Genomic DNA, 16,826 nt, shown 5'->3' on the forward strand with positions numbered 1-16,826 from the left:
TAAAACTGAGAATTCAAGATCAAGTAAAACATGTACTAAAATGATCTGAATAACTAAAAATCTGATTATATAGTCAAGCAAACCTGAACTTGTATAGACTGAAACTGTGGGAGCTATTATGTAACCGACATACCCCAATCAGCGATAATTGTGGTCTAACCTGTAACCCTAATTTGAAGGGTGTTAGTACCTTACCACGGGTACTAACACATGGTTGTGGGATCCATTAATTTGATGTCCCGAAGGACTAGGGTGTCAGTCCTAAACTGGCGGGTGACCCCATAGAGAGTGTCAGTCCTAAACTGACAAGTGATATCTCATAATCCTATGCTAGCTATGTAGTTTTGGAACTTAGGAACTGCTACTAAGGACCCAGTCCAAACTGGCGGGGTGAGCTCCTATCCCTAGGTTCGCTCGGTGCTAAATCCTACTCCCAACTTAGTGACACTAGTATTATTGTGGGTCTAATATGACATGGTACTGTACTAGTAAGTGCTCAACATGAACATGGTAGTCTCATTATAGTAATAACAATCATGACCTATCTGACTTGTAACTTGAAAACAAAGACATGTATAAACAGATAGGTATTAGGTGTTCATAACCCTCCAGCACTGAATGATCACAAAATCTGTAAACAACATATAAAATAGTGGTATAAAATCATAGTTGAAATACCTAAGACCTAAGAAATTTCAATAATTAAGTGAAATACATGAACTTGATCATGGAGATGAATTAAACATGAGAAAACAACATATTCACATGATTTAATTCATAACTTAAAGATTTGACATAAAATTACTTGAATAGAATATAAGTAATTGAAATTTAAAGCACGAAGTAAACTAGTTTACATAGGAACGCATGTTGACATGGATTGAATTCAAATTACTAAGAAGTATATGAATCAAGTTCATAAGTTTCATGGATAATTTCATAAAACAGGATACAATTCATACTTCAAACCAAAAAGAGGGTTTTTGAGCTCAATGGGTGAAAGAAACCCATTGATGAATACCCCACAAATTCTTGAAGAAGGATTGAACTTGAAAACTTGAACTCTTGAATTCTTGGGAGGAGAAGCTTAAATTATTCATTCTTGGGAAGTGGGAGGGTTTCTACGTGAGTTATTTTAATGATAATAGGCAAATAATGCCCTTTTGGGAATTTAATCCATCACTTAGGTGCTTAGGGGCAAGGGGAAATGACTAAAACGCCCCTTGGGATATTACTTCTTGATGCAAGAAACATATCCTCTATGTCACGGAGGCTAACACAAGGCCTAAGGTCCGCATCACAGAGCTATCACAGACCCTTACTATTTGTCAAGAAAATGGTCATAACTTTTTGGTCGGGTATCAGATTATGGTGAAATTGGTATTGTTGGAAAACTAATTCAATTATATATAATTTGGTGGGTATTGTGATTAAAAATTATACATATGTAAAAATTTACACACATTCAAAGTTGACCCATGTTGAATCAAATACCAAAATTTGGCCAAATCAAAGGCTCTTAGCTCAACTTAACTCTAAGTAATTCCTATGAACATTTTTCTCCTAATATGCACTCTTCACACTAGGATAATGATCATGATAAATGTATTAAAAGTAAAATCATAAGATTGGAGTTTACACATATAGGAACGACAGTTCAATATCTAGCCCAAAAATGTGGGGTGTTACATTATCTCCCCCTTGGAATCATTCATCCTTGAATAATGGATAGGAAATTGTTGAAGTCTTAGAAGTAGGGAATAATGTAGGCCTGACATGTCTTCTAACAAAGGATATAGCTGAGATGAAACATTAAAACATCCATCATGAAACTAATTTATAAGCTGACTTGACTCTATTGACTGTAAGAAGCTGATTCATGTTGAGAGTTTTGAATTCACTTGAAATGTTCATGATACAATCATACATATAGAACTGTGAAGTGATAAATGATGCAATAAAATTTCAAAAATTACTAAGGAGGGAATAAAGTACGTAACTTCTCATTAGGGATTGTTCCTCAACAAAACACGTATAGGAATTAAAAGAAAAGGGCTTTATGGCATCGCCAAGTACATTTTGTAAGCACAAATCATGAGATAACGAGATCAAGGACATATAATAGGTATCACAATGTCTGAGCTGGAATACTTGGAAAACTGAGATCATGCACTACTATGCACTGAGTCATGACTAAATAGATGAACCTAAAAAATAATGCTTGGACTGAACTGAATTTGCAACTTACATGTATGTGGATAAATTACTTCATGAAATAGCCATATTCATGATACTTCGAATAGTAAGACGAAGATGGAAAGATAGAAAGTCATAGGAGCTTATCTGTCTGATTGCTAATCTAAATTGCTGTCTATACGGACTAATTCATACTGAAAGTTCATACTCAATTAGGGTATTTATTCAACAATCTTTGCAAGAAACTCTAATAAAATTAGGGAGCAAAGAATCTCGGGCCTGATCTAAATAAGATATGTGATCAAGGAATCTTAATATGGCTATAACTCTGTAACATAGAACATAGGCCTATGAAACATAAGTTGGGATAGAATTACTAGGCCTTAGGAAATGCAACTACCCAATTCAAACTTAGCCTTACTCCTTAAATACTAACATGGGTACATATAACTACTCCAACAAAAGTCTGAGTTGAGCTACATACTCCCACCATGTTTAAGCCTAACTCGAAATCACAAGGTACTGCACATAACACCATAATGCTAGTCTGAACCATGAATTCAATACACCATGCATTTTCACCACTTCTCATCTCAAGAATAATACTTTTTACCACTTCAACAACTAAATTCAACCTCTTACTAGGAATTCACTAGCGCACAATGCACCTATCCACTTATATACCAATATGATATTCAAGCCTATCATTATAACCACATACAAACTTTTAGGTAACTAACCCACCTAGGAATTTTTCCCATATTCTCTAATATCTCTATTAATAACAACTTTCATGCACTATCCCCAAGAAAATACATACAAAATTTGGCCTAACCATGACATATATCAACAGCTTTACCTTAATATTCCTTCAAACTTATATCCTAAGATAAAACAAGTATACAATAATCTTTCCCCAACTAGAAAAATTTACTCTCTCCCATATAAACAATTGTTCATCACCATTATCATTTCATAAGAAGAGGTCACTGAAAGGTTAGAACATGAGGACCTTATAATACCCCATATTTTTGGGCTAGACTTTAAATCATCGTTCCTACATGTATAAACTCAAATCCTATGATTTATATTTGAATACAGATTTTATGATTTTTATCCTAATGTGTGAAGTTCTTATGAGGTAAAAAATGTTCATAGAAATAACTTAGAGCAAAATTGAGCTAAAAGCCTTTGATTCAACCAAATTTTGCCATTAGATTCTACAAGGGCCGACTTTGAACGTGTATAAATTTTTATATATGTAGAATTTTTCATCTCAAGACCCACCAAATGATAGATAATTGAGTTTGATTTCCAATAATACCAATTTTGCCTTAATCTGATATTCGAGCAAAAAGTTATGCCCATTTTCGTGAAAAAGAGTAAGGGTCCACGATATGGCTGCGACACACCGGTCTCTCCCCCAGAATAAGGTCCATAATTCGTTGGTCTCTGCATGGGAATAAGGGACACGACACAGAGATTATTCTTGTACTATTTTAGCTTCTTAAGGGCCAAGGGGTAATTTGGTCCTTTCCCCTCAAACCCAATTATCCAAAAAAGGCATTATTTCCCTATCATCCTTAAAACAACTCACGTAAAAACCCTTCGATTTACCAAGAACAATAATACAAGCTTATTCTCTAAAGAACACAAGGATTTGAGCTTCAATTTCAATATTTCTTCAAGAATCTTTTCAATTAGGGTATGCAGGTATTCATCAATTGGTCCCCTTCACCCATTGAGCCTAAAATCTTTCCTTTTGATTCAATTATGGAGCTTTTCATGTACTATGGAATTTCATATGTTTGATATGGGTTAAATTTATGTATTCCTTGGTAATTTAAACTCAATTCATGTCCATGTATGATCCTATGAAAGGTTGTTTCATGCTTTAAATTTCAGTTTCCCATGTCATATTCAAGTGAATTTTGTGTTAAATCCCCAAATTATGAATTTAGTCATGCAATCATGTTATTTTCTCATACTTTACATATTCCCATGTTCAAGTTCATGATTCTCATATGTTTGATGAAATGTATATGTTTTGGGTCCTTGATATTTTATGATCATTCAATGTTGGCGGGTTATGAACACCCGATACCTATGTGTTTTACATAATTTTATATTTTGAAGTAATAATTTAGTTAAACTATAGATATTATATTACTCAGTTGATATAATCAAGATGAGCACTATCAGAAATAATATTCAGTTAAACTTAGTCCAGTTTAGACCAGTGTTAGTTCAGTGGGGAAGAGGATTTAGCACCGAGCAAATACAGGGATGGCAGCTTCCCCGTCTGTTTAAGAAGATTCATAAGTAGCAGTCCCTAATTTCCAGAACTATATAGCCAGCATAGGATATAAGGGGTCACCCATTAGTTTAGGCTTGACTTCCTCTCAGGGGTCACCCATCAGTTTAGGCTTGACACCCTGGTCCTTTGAGACAATAGATTAGTAGATCTATACAGCCAGTGATAGTACCCCGAGGCATGGTACTGGCACCCTTCCAACTGGGGTTATAGGTTAGGCCCTGATTAGCTCAGATTAGGGCATGTTGGTTATATGAAACCTCCCACAGTTTCAGCCTGTACTTATTTTATAGACATTTAGGTTTTCTTAACCAAGTAATCAACTTTTAATAAAAATTTAGATATCAGTTATTCAGATTATTTTAGCACATGCTTTAATTGGTCATGCATTCTCAGTTTTACATGTTTATATTTTTATGCTCAGTATCCATACATGACACTCAATTCAATTTTACAGCATGTTCATCTTTACATGAGACTTACACACAGTATTTATGTTTTTACTGCTTCCAAGATTCAGTTCTTCTTATTCTACAAAAGTGAATATTTTAAGAAACTAAGTGTAGTGATTCACCATTTTATCAAACTATGTTTGTTACTCATGTTTTAAGCTACTCCTGCTTTCAGTTGATTTCAGTCTCTTGGTGAGTCTACTTGCACTTAGCATGCATGTTTTAATAGTATGTACCTAATCATTTTTACTTGTTGCATTCACCCCCACTTACTTAGTATATTCCAAAGTACTGATCCACATATATGTCTATGTGCTACATTGTCTCATAATGGAGGTACTAGTTGTAGCCCACACATCATAATTAGATAGTTTGCAGCTTCTAGCCGCAAGTGATAAATTCTTCTATTTTGAGGACTCCAGTCAGTTGTAGTTCATGTACTTTATTTTGATTATTTACATGTATTGATTAATGGTAGTTGGAGGCATGTCCCAGCTATCTATAGTCAGTATGGTAGAGGCTTTATAGATGGTTAGTTAGAGTCATTCATGTAATTTCAATTTTTTTCTTCAGTTTTTATCATGATGTAAACTTTATCAGTATTATACTTATTCAGATTTTCTTATAATCATGTTTCCACTCAGCAAATTTAGTTTTTATACAATTTAAAATCAGTTGCTCAAGAAGTATGCCAGTTTATGGGTTAGCATATCACTTGTGGTTCCTAGCACCGTGTTACAACTATGGGACAATCTCGGGTCATGACAGACCTGAAGCATGAAAGGATACTATACGTAAATTTGTCACTTAGCTGAGGCCTGAGAAATAGAGTATCAAAGGCATGGATTTATCAAAGAGGTTTAAACTGGGGATATACATGACATAATTTAAATTTCACTGGTCATTAAGGGTGCACCATGAGTTATAGGAACTGAGCATACTGTAAATAATGAGTACACGAGTCATGGGATGCATGACCTGAGTTTGGAGTTCGTGGAATATGATTCGTATTGCTGAATAAACTGGAACTCCTTTTACTAGGAATTGGAAGAGTATATGATTCTGTGGAAAGTGCATGAATATGAACTATGATCATGAAGCTGACTTGTATGGCTTGAGTAGATCTCATGATAACTAAAGTACAAAATTTGTACCGGAATAAGAATGGGTCGGGCATCTTCCCCCCCAATGATGTTATACAACATACTGGCATCACTACTAGAATCTGAAAACTTGACTTGGGTCCTTGTTCTATCATCCCCCCTTAGATTTAAGCCATCATTATAAGTCTGTGGACCCCTTTAATAAACTCTAAACTGAATTACAACCACTTTACTTTGGAATTCGAGATATAACAATACACATAAATAATAAACTCACCCAGAAAGACTATACCTAAAAGTGTAAAACCCACTACTAGTACTTCCTTTTGAGATAGAACTCTTAACTTTCTATATCCCCAATAGTCATCATATAACAACTTAAACACTGACTAACTTTGAATTTAGGAGTATCACCATACCCTGAGTTCACACCATATAGAATTTAAACTCTTCTTCTTATTAGTTCAATCATCCAAGATTCAAACTTAGATTCTAACACTTAACATGGATATTCCTAAACTTTTAATGAGCTATACTAACTTCATTCTTGAACACTCCCTTAATATATACTATCCTTAACTTTCTTTAGCTTCAATAATCATCACATACTTACACCCTTCTCGAAAACATACTTGCCTCACTGAACACATAATCTGCCTTTCTTTTTTATAGCCTACTCATATCACACCTGTAAATTTATATTTTTCCCTAAACCATGAGAATTACCATTACACCATCATACCTAACATCACAACCTATAACCCATAACTTAGCTGGTAAGAATACCGTATACTACATAACTAGCCTTATTCATACTTATCAACTCAAGTGTACTATCTAAGCACACACACTTTAAAAACATAGAAATACTACAATCCCATATCACCTTGGTTACACCTCTAGTTCATATGCAAATATCATACTAAATTTTGATTAACAAACTTAAATTCTTACATGCACTGTTTCAAGCCTGCTGGTTTAAATGTTATACAATTAACCAGATAGATACATAATCTACTAAATCCAGATAAAAACTATACTCACTTTACTGTTGTTACCTATCTAGGTTCATGCTTCTAACTCTAGGTCATATGCTATCATAGGATTCTGAGAAGGTATCTGAGGGCACATATGACTTTGGCTTAGTGCACGATATTTCATGATCATGAATGAAATCTTTCATACTTTGGAACATAAAAGCACTGGTGGGATATTTTTTGAGCCAACATACAACCTTAGAACTGTCTACGAGGATTGTCTAAGAAAACTCTATCAGTAGGAACTTAAGCTATTCTGTTTTTACTACCTTGAAAATAAGGCAGAGTTGACATGAATAAAGCATGATGAGAATCTATATAAGTTTCTTAGAGAACATCTTTACAACATGATATGAGATATGAAAGAAGAGAAATATTTCCTAAATGCCCTATAGCCTCTAGAAGAAAAGTACAGACATCTCCATACTGTTTTGTAAGACTCTACTAGACATGACTTCATAAACACCATAGGACACTTGAACTCTGTGCTCTGATACCAAGTTTGTCATGAACCAAGGCTACCCCTAGGCGTAATATGGTGCTTAGAATTGTAAGTGATCCCCTGTACTGACATACTGTTTGAGAAACTGATTTAAAATGTAAATACAAGCTAAGTTTGCTGAGCGAAAGCATGATCATAAGAAAATCTAAATGAATGTAATACTGATAAATTTTACAACATGATAAAACTGAAGAAAGAACTTAAATTACATATTGCGACTCTGACTGACTATCTATAAAACCTCTACTATATTGACTGTAGATGGTTGGGACATGCCTCCAACTACCACAAATCAATACATAAGAATGATAACAATACAGTACATGAACTACAACTGACTGGAGTTCCCAAAATAGAAGAACTCATCACCTGCTGGTTGAAAGTTGAGAACTGTCTGACCCTGGTGTATGAGCTACATCTTGTATCTACATTATAAAGGATGAAGCCACAAATGCATATATATGGTCAGTACTTGGGAATGTACTAAGTATATGGAGACATGCACTAAATAATGAAAATATTTAAAACATGCTTTAAAATTAAGGACATAAGTTATTTGCTAAAACATATATCTAAAATATGGCTATAAGTGAAAACTGTAAGTCGTAGTGAGATTTATAAATTATGAGCTAAAAAATAATTTTGTAAGTTGGAAAATAGTAAAACATGAATACTGTATGTGAATTTCATATAAAGCTGAACATGCTGTAAACCTAAACTGAGGATCATGTATGGATATTGAATATGAAAGCATGAGCATGTAAAACTGAGAATGTAAGACCATGTAAAGCATGTACTGAAATAATCTGAATAACTTAATAACTAAATAATTGAAAATCTGCTTACTTGGTCAAGCAAACCTGAACTTGTATAGATGGAGTACTGACAAAAACTGTGGGAGCTATCATATAACCAACATGCCCTAATCTGAGCTAATTAGGGTCTAACCTATAACTCTAGTTGGAAGGGTGTCAATATCTTGCCACGGGTACTAACACATGGCTTTGTGGATCCATTAATATGATGTCTCGAAGGACTAGGAATTCAGTCCTAAACTGGTGGGTGACCCTAAAGAGAGTGTCAGTCCTAAACTGGCGGGTGATATCTCATAATCCTCTGTTGGCTACGTAGTTCTAGAACTTAGAAACTGCTACTAAGGACCCAGTCATAACTGGTGGCTGAGCCCCTATCCCCAGCTTCGTTCGATGCTAAATCCTACTCCCAACTGAATAACACTGGTATTATTATAGGTCTACCATGATATGGTACTGTACTGGTAAGTGCTAAACATGAACATGGTAGTCTGATTATAGTAATAACAATCATGACCTTTCTGACTTGTAACTTGAAAGCAAAGACATGTATAAATAGATAGGTATCTGGTGTTCCTAACCCTTCAATACTGAATGATCACAAAATCCGTAAACAACGCTTAAAACAGTGGTATAAAATCATAGTTGAAAGACCCAAGACCTAAGACATTTTAATAATTATGTGAAATACATGAACTTGATCATGGGGATGATTTAAACTTGAGAAAATAACATATTCACATGATTTAATTCATAACTTGAAGATTTGACATAGAATCACTTGAATAGAACATGAGTAATTGAAATTTAAAGCATGAAGTAAACTAGTTTACATGGGAATACATGTTGAAATGGCTTGAATTCAAATTACTAAGAAATACATGGATCAAGTTGATAAGTTGCATGGATAATTTCATAAAATAGGATACAATTCATACTTTTAACTAAAAAGAGGGCTTTTGGGCTCAATAGGTGAAAGGAACCCATTGATAAATACCCCACATACCTCAATGGTTAAATTCTTGAAGAAGGATTGAACTTGAAAACTTGAACTCTTGAATTCTTAGGAGGAGAAGCTTGAATTCTTTGTTTTTGGGAAGGGGGAGGGTTTCTACGTGAGTTATTTTGATGATAATGGCCAAATAATGTCCTTTTGGGGCTTTAATCCGTCACTTGGGTGCTTGAGGGCAAGGAAAAATGACTAAAACTCCCTTTGGGATGTTACTTATGGATACAGGAAACATATTCTCCACGTTGCGGAGCCTAACGCGTGGCCTAAGGTCCGTGTCGTGGAGATATCGTAGACCCTTACTGTTTCTCACGAAAATGGTCATAACTTTTCTCCCGGGTATCAGATTAAGGTGAATTTGGTATCGTTGGAAAGATAATTAAATTATCTATAATTTGGTGGGTCTTGAGATGCAAAATTATACATATGTAAAAAGTTATACTCGTTCAAATTTGACCCTTGTAAAATCAAACACCAAAATTTGGCTGAATCAAAGGCTCTTAGCTCAACTCTGCTCTAAGTGATTCCTATGAAAATATTTTACCTAATAAGCAACTATTCACACTAGGATAATGACCATGAAACATGTATTCAAAACGCATCATAGGGTTAGAGTTTACACCTGTAGGAACGATGATTCAATGTCTAACCCGAAAATGTGGGGTGTTACAATATCATTCAAATATTTAAGGACATGATACTGAGAAATGTTTAACATTGAAGTAAAAGATCCAAGATTTGATTAAAAAAGGCAAGATTATAGTACGATAATGGTCACTAAGTAATAGCTATGACCTACCACTGGGATAATTATTATCCAAGGTGACTCGATAGAGGTTGCTCCAAGGCAATTGACAAGGAAGCGTAAAGCACATCAAATGAAATTGAGAAGGGGAAAAAAAATCACAAGCAAAGTACCAATTCTATTTCTAATTAATAAATCTTTTGCTTTTGTTTATGTTTGTCATTATAATCATGAACTATAGTTGACCTGACTTTCATTTGGATATGTAGGCAACCTTTCTTGGGTTCGATCTTAATCTAATAAAATTTTGCTTTTCCCTTTATATTCAAACCATATTAGCTTTCGACAAAACTCTATTTGACAAATCTAAGCTCGTTTGGCCTATTTTATGACTTCAAATGACAACTTCGAACCTCGATGTTCAAATACAAGACAAGCATTTCTTTTGAACTAATATTTTCTTTGAGTGATGCAGGATAAGACTTCATAAGTAAAAACTGGGGTAGAATTTCTGAGATTACCTGAAAATTACACCAATAGACAATATTTTGATTCGTAGGAAAGTGCAAAACATATTTTAAAATGGGGCAGAATTTTTTGAGGGTGCTCACAATTTTTATTGATATGACAATGACAAAAATTTATAGATAAACAAAGGACACCAGATTCATCTGCCCTAAAATAGGATATGTTGACTTCATCCACCCTAAAATAGGATATGCTGGACACATCGGGTTCATCTGCCCTAAAATAAGATATGTTGGGTTCATCCATCCTAAAATATGATATGTTGGACACATCGGGTTCATCCACCCTAAAATAGAATAAGTAAATGTGGTATCCTTATTCAAATTTCACATTCGTAAATTTTTTAGGAATCTCATTTGTTCCTAAATCTAGAACTATATACGACCTAATTCTCGTAAAACCACAAATATGTAGGCGACTTAAAACCAAAGTTTCGAGCACACTGTTTTAAAATCACCTCCTGTTGCTTCATATCGAACAAACTATTTTCTTTGTCGGACAAAATTGGCTACTATATAAACTTTCTGTGCTCGACAATACTTCTATCATTCCTAAGTAACGAAGGGCAGCTGTTGACACCCAATTTTGATCTCTCGATGTACTTCCTAATCTGCTATTTAACCAAAATTATTAATTCTGCATATTAATATTTCTTTATGTATTATTTTGGTGCCAAATAAATATTGGTATATTACATTCATGATTTTGAAGTATGCAACTTATTTTTTTAATTTAATTTTGACAACAACAACAACAAGAACAACAACAACAACAAAAAATCATTTTAACCTAAATTTACATGATCTTGTTATCGACTATTGTTCTCTACTAATTATACAATATTTACTAAATAATAGTCTACTTCTATTTATTTTTTTCTCAATTTATTTAATTTCTAGCCTGATTTTATCCAAATAATATCAATTTTAGCCTAAATTGATATTAAATCCCCAAACCTTAATCTTATTTCCCCAAAAAACAAAATCAGTTGCCTTCCCTATACTCTCTCTCTTTTTCGCCGACGCCGACCAGTGCCGGCCAGTCCACCGACAGCCCACCTTCTCCAGCGAACCACCAACAATGCACAACTACCTCACTTCTCCTTCTCGTCTCTAGCTCCGTTCAGCCACCAGCCTTCATTTTCTACCACCGTCGCCCATCGCAGAACCAATCCGGTGGAGTCACCAGCCGAATCCGCCGGCGAAACTCAACAGTCGCTGTACTTTCCGCCGACAAACCCAATAAAAATTCCCGCTGTCGATGGCGGAATTGCGTAACCAGCCTCCCACCTTCTCATCGCTGTCGCCGCCTTCGTCACTGAAAATGATTGGTTCTTGAGGACCCATCCCACATTTAATTTTATGTTTAATTGTTAAAACCCTTTCTACCTTTTATTTTGCTTCACTTTGGCAAATTTTGTGACCTGAAATTGGCAAAGTAGGTTGAGGAATTTGTGATTCATGTTTGCTTAATCATGCATGCTATCATATGTTAAAAGTCCTAATTTTCATAGACTGTTTTGAAACCCTAATTTTAATTTTAATTACAAGTTTCTCCATTCTGATTTTTTTGTTCTTTGTTTCACTGATTTCGAATTGTGATGGACTTCTTATGTGTATTTGAACTATTTTGTTAACTAATTATGATACGATTTGATTGGTTTGATTGCTTGATTTTGAAAAAATTATGATACACTAGGATTTTTCTCCATCCGAATTAACTCAAATTATATGAAAAAAAAATTCTTGTGTTGATTTGTCGATTCTCTTATCCATTTATGTTTGGTCAGATCTCTTTATTTATTTGGTTAATTGTGGTAAAAATAAATGGTATTGTAGTTGTTTGATTTTATTCTTTACCCATTTTTTGGTTTCCTTTAATAGTTGGGCTGCTTTTCTTTACTTATTTATGGCAATTTGAATCAAGATTGATTTCACCATTTAAGAAATTTTAACTTGAATTGATTAGCTAAATATTATTTTTTCTTTTATTACGTGATTGACTATAACTCCCTGACTATAAAAAGGGAGTCTTGCTCCTTCATTAGGGAAAATCTGAACACTATTGCTTTCTACATCCAAATAACATTTTTAACTTTTGGCTAATGACATCCAAATCATCTTGAACTTTCATCTTGTTGATATTCCTTAAGAACTAGTCCTTGCATGCTTGAGTGCAACTAAAGTTTAGTTTTCTTTTCTTCTTTCATCCGTTTATCCCTATTAATCGATTAGTTTTCTTATCTTCTGTAAACTAGTTTTTTTTTTTTGGTTATTTAGTGCGCATTCCTTAAACTTTTTGAGTGATATGATTTTGTGACTGTTCGATCCTTGGTAAACTTGCTTGTTATACTGTCTATTAATGATCGAAATTCTGCTTTCTCAATAAGTGTAAGGATACATGTTTGTGGGTCGTTCATAGTTTTAGTGTAAAAATGGGTTGTTTTGTGGTTGTGTATTTTTTTTATTGTGCTTGAGCAGGTACAATATTAAGCCAAGATCGGATCGCGTTATAAATGCTGCTGCCTAACAGATGTCTAGCCGTCTTCACCATTTCCTCTTATTTTTTGTTTATTGAAATTCAGGTTTGTAATAATTTTGTATAAACATCGCTATGTATAATAAATTATGAGGACTGCATATTGGGGGCGGGGTTTATGCGCTTTTATGTGATTACGTGAATCACTCAGGCAAACGTAATTTAATTTAATTTAGGATTTATTAATTGATTCGTTTGTCGCCTAGAAAGCATATTTAGGATTAATAATTAACTTTACAAATTAAAATTAACTACGAGCACGTCAAATTGACTTATAATGTATTTAATTTATTTTTCAAAATCTAATCTTAATTTTCAGAATGATTAAGTAATGTTTTAACAATTAACTTTGTTTTCCAGCCTTTAAAGACAAATTCAAACAAATGGAAAACAGTTTTAGCAGTTAAAAAAATCATTAAGCATTTTAAGATTAATTTTCTATATAAAATGAGTTTTCAACATGTAAAAGTGAATTTCCCGCACATTTAAAATATATTTTTTAGTATACAAAAACAAATGTTCATCATTTTTATAAATATTTTCAGCAAATATTTTGTTAATTTCCAGAAGTAATAAATATTTTCTGTGATAAAAACCGTAGCCTCCAACATGTTAATTATTTTCAGCATTAGAATATATTTTCTAGCACTCTAAAATTAACACTCTAGCCCTTTTACTCATTTAAAACATGTTTAATTATCTCTTGCATAGTAACTTAACTATTGTCATTCCCTAACATGCTTTCTTGATTATGGACACACCGTTTAGCAAAATTACAACACATTATTTTGAAATGATTTGACAATTATCTTTCGTCAATAATTATGTGACACTTAGTAACCTACCTATAGGTTTAATTATATCAAAAATAAATAATTGTCTGTTTTGGCACGTCTATCACCTAATCAACCTTATTTAATCAAGAGGCGTATTTGAAATCATTGTATGTTATATGCTGGTCCAATGTGCTTTGTTTGATGCGCTTTGAGTGTAATTATGAAGACTAGTTTTATTTATCTAGATCCAAATTCAAAATAGAAAAGTTCAATGCCTCTTAGACGATAAGTTAAGGCGGGTAGGCATCCTTTCTTTTAGAACACCTTTAGGATTACCAACAGAATAGGTGGGGGTGGGTAGACATTCAGAGATGATGGTAACCCAAACCTACCTCGACAATGCAACATACAACTTTGTCATCCGTGTATAATTCGATTGCTGATTAATGGGCCGAGTATTGATTAACAAATTGGTTTTTGATCCGAAAAAAATAAAATAAATCCTTTGTCCAATTTTGCGAATGTTTTTTTCTCCTTTATTTTATATATTTATTTGCTTGGGATAGTTTGAGTTCTTTAATTTAATGTAAATATTGTTATAAATTATGTCATTTCTGTCTCCTCGCTTATCTACTTTACATTGTTACTTGTTCATTTTTTACCATCACTTATATAATTAGTAATTTTAAAAATAATTAGGTTGCATGTATTTTTGCTTATTATTTTTATCACTTAGCAACATTAAGTTAATAAACAAGTGACCTTTGTTTATTACATAGAATCTCCACGTTAAGTATGAATTCGGTCGGAAATCACATTTGTGGACCTCGAAAGGTGCCTAACACCTTCCTTTTGAGGTAATTTAAACTCTTACCCAAATTTATGATGACGTAGACTAATTAGTTGGTTCGTAATTAGCCTAGAATTTGACAAATCGAGTAAGGACTTTCCTTGTTTTCCTTATGATTTCCTTACATTTTTCTTTCTTTTAATTCATGAGACAATTCAGTTCAATAAATTTTTTAATATTTTGGGGTTTATTTATGAGCAAATGACATTGTTTTACGGCAAAATTATCTCTTAAATAACAATAGGCCTACCTCTGGCTCAAAAGAGGCTACAAAAAATAAAAATAACATCAAACAACGTGCTTATTATGTGCTATCTTATTTACTTTTTTTGTCACTAATATACTAATTTTTAATTTCTATTGTTTTCTTTTGTTTGTTGTTGTTTTCCCCTTCTCAAGTCGATTGATTCATGCATTCTCTCGCCTATCACATCAATTCTAAGAGGGATCAGACTCCTTCTCTTAAGCTTAAGTACCAAGACAAGTAAATGAGTGATAACAATGCTAGTGATGAGTATAATGAGGTGATCTTAAGAATGGAACAAAGAATCCTCCAATTACAAGGGGAATTATCGCAATCCCATAATTTGTCTAATCTACCCCTTTCTTTGAATACTCCTCCCAAGCCACAAGATGAGGATAACTCCACTACTAAATCCCATACCACATTAACAAACTATCCCTTACCATTACTTCCTATTTCACACCCCCAAAACAATTCAAGTCACATATATACGCTTCCTGAAAATAACCAACATCCACATTCTTGCCAACCACAATGCCACATATACCCAGCTCCACTAAATTCTCAAATAGCATCATATACCCACAGTATGTTGCCAATGTTTACCATGAATACGTCTTATTTGCATAATCCAGGAAATTATACTTTAAATCTAATTTATGTCCAAATGACTCCATTCACTCACCATCAATACGACCCCGAACCTCCAGAAAAAATTCCTTGATAAAATTCATGGTAGAAAGGTTGGAACAACTTGAATGTAGTAAGAGGTTGAAAGGGCTAAGTTATGAGGACTTATGCATACATCCCGATGTTCAACCGGGGGAGGGGTACAAACCTCCTAAATTAAATTGTATATTGGGATTGGAGATACAAAACCCATTTAAAATTATACTATGACAAGTAGTAGGAGTTGGTTAAAATGAATAGATTCTTATAAAGTTATTCAAGAGGACTCTAACTGAAGATGCGTCATCTTGGTATATCACACAAGATGCAAGAAAATGGTCAAAATTAACTGATATGGCCTCTGTTTTTATAGAAACATTTAGGTTTAATGTTGAGAATGCATCTGATTGGTTTTACATTCAAAAGTTAAAGAAAAAATCTACAGAATCATTTTAAGAATATGGAATGGGTAGGATATGTGAAGCTTTTAAAGCGTGCCCTTCTTTAAAGGAAAATCAAATAAAAAAATATTTCATATGTTCCCAAGAGCCACAATATTATGAAAAAATGATGCTTATTGAAGATCGAAAGATTATTGACATCATCAAGTTGGGTGAGAGAATTGAAGAAGGCATTAAAAATGGCATGATAATAAATTTTAAGACGCTGTAAGCAATTAAGGTTTCACAAGCCAGTAAGAACAATGACATAAAAAAAGTAAATGTTGCCTTGAGTACACAAGATCTTAAAACTCTTCTGATTAACCAAACACCCCTTTCTCCACTTCAATACCAACACCCACATATCAAGAACCTCCATGTCCCTCCCTGATAACGACATACAACTACCCTATAATGTATTATAATCCTATCAACTATCCTATCCACAATGCACAACCTGTATATTTTCTACTTCGTCCAACTATATTTTAACAATCACTGGCTTATCAAAATCCACCAATAAATAAATAATCTAATATATTTATCAGACCTTGACATAAGTTTCAAAAAAACAGCTAAGACAAGACACTTTTTTGGCTGAGCCGATAGAT

This window comes from Capsicum annuum, chromosome 4 (assembly GCF_002878395.1).
Source record: "Capsicum annuum cultivar UCD-10X-F1 chromosome 4, UCD10Xv1.1, whole genome shotgun sequence".
In the NCBI taxonomy this organism is placed as follows: domain Eukaryota; kingdom Viridiplantae; phylum Streptophyta; class Magnoliopsida; order Solanales; family Solanaceae; genus Capsicum; species Capsicum annuum.